Raw genomic sequence first — 1886 nt, 5'->3', positions numbered from 1 at the left:
TGTTTTAGCGTGGACTGTGATGAATAATAAACTCTACAAATCCAAATTCCTCAACTTTAATATAGTTTAATATATCTACTCCCCATATTTCTTAAATAGTCTGTGTCATTGGACACCTTAGAATATTGCTCAGCCTATGTTCAACCTCTGCATTTTACCTTTTTTTTCCAATTTTAAATAATCTTTACCATCTTCTTTATTTCTCAATAACTATCATTTTATAATTTTCTCTCGTTTAGGATAAAGCTTACTGGGACTGTGTCATTCATATATATATATACCTTTATATATATACATATATATGTCTGTGATATGGACTTTATTGAGAAATAAAAGTTGTATAACTATACAATTTTATACAATGTAATGACTTGATATGTATATACATGGTGAAATGATTAATATAATCATGTTAATGAACATATCTAACACTTCACTGTTACCTTTTGTTGGTAGTCAGAACACTTAAGGTCTACTGTCACAGCGGATTTTGAAGATAAAAACCATTATTATTAGCTGTAGTCACAATGCTGTATTATTAGGTCCACAAAACTTATTCATCATATCATATAAATGAATGTTAGTACCTTCTGAACAATATCTCCTCATTTTCCCCACCTCAGGCTCTGGCAACCACCTTTGCACCTTCTGCTTCTATGAGTACAACCTTTTTAGATTCCCCATATAAGGGAGATCATGCAATATTTGTCTTTCTGTACCTGAATATTTCAGCTAGTGTAATGTCCTCCCTGTCCGTCTATGTCGTTGAAATGGTTGAATAGTATTTTTATAACCAAAGAATATTCTGTTGCATATACATACCCCATTTTCTTTGCCAATTCAGCATTCACAAACATTTAAGTTGTTTTCATTTATTGCAAATTTTGAATAATTCTGCAATGAACTTGGGAGTGCACGTTATTTATTTGAGATGCTGATTTTATTTCCTTTGGTTATGTGCACAGAAGTGGGGTTGCTGAATTATATGGTAATTCTATTGTTTTTTTTTTTAGTTTTTAAAGATCCTCCACATTTGCTTTGAAAATGAATCTACCAATTTGCAACTCAACAACAGTGATTTCTTTTTCTTCACATCATTGTCAAAACTTGTTTTCTTTTTTGTATTAGCCATCCTAACAAGTATGAATGAAGTGATATTTCATCATGATTTTGATTTGTAATTCCCTGATAATTGGTGATGTTGAGCACCTTTTCATATAGCTGTTGGCCACCTGTATGGCTTCTTTGGGAAAATATCAGTTCAGTCTTAGGCCTATTTTTCAACTGGTTATTACAGTCATTATTGTTTTTGCCTTTGATTTATGTTTCTTATATAATTTGGATATTGACCTCTTATCAGACATATGCTTTGCAAATGTTTTCTGTCATCCTATAAATATTTTATTGTTTGCTGTGCAAAAGCATTTTAATTTCATGGAGTCCAACTTGCTTATAGTTCTTTTTGTTTTTATACTTTTGGTGTCTTATTCAAAAAATCCATTACCAGTATCAATATCAAGAAGGTTTTTCATGAGTTTTCTGTTCAGATTGTCAAGGATTAATATCTTACACAAGTCTTTATTTCATTTTGTGTTAATTTGGAGCATGTTGTAAGAAAAATGATCCAATTTTATTCCTTTGATTGTGGGTATCCAGTTTTTCTATCACCAATTATTGGAGAGACTATACTTTCTGCGTTGTGTACTCTTGTTGTGTCTGCCAAAGATTAGTTGACCTTGTAAGCATGGGTTGATTCTGTTCCATTGGTGTTGTGTAATTTTTAATATATATATACCATTCTGGTTTTATTGCTATAATTTCAAAATATAGTTCAAGATCAGAGAATATGATGCTTTTGATTTTGTTTTTCCTCAAGATTACTTCAG

The sequence above is a fragment of the Propithecus coquereli genome, unplaced genomic scaffold (assembly GCF_000956105.1).
Source record: "Propithecus coquereli isolate 6110/MARCELLA unplaced genomic scaffold, Pcoq_1.0 Scaffold125, whole genome shotgun sequence".
Taxonomy (NCBI): Eukaryota; Metazoa; Chordata; class Mammalia; order Primates; family Indriidae; genus Propithecus; species Propithecus coquereli.
This window is presented reverse-complemented; position numbering follows the sequence as displayed.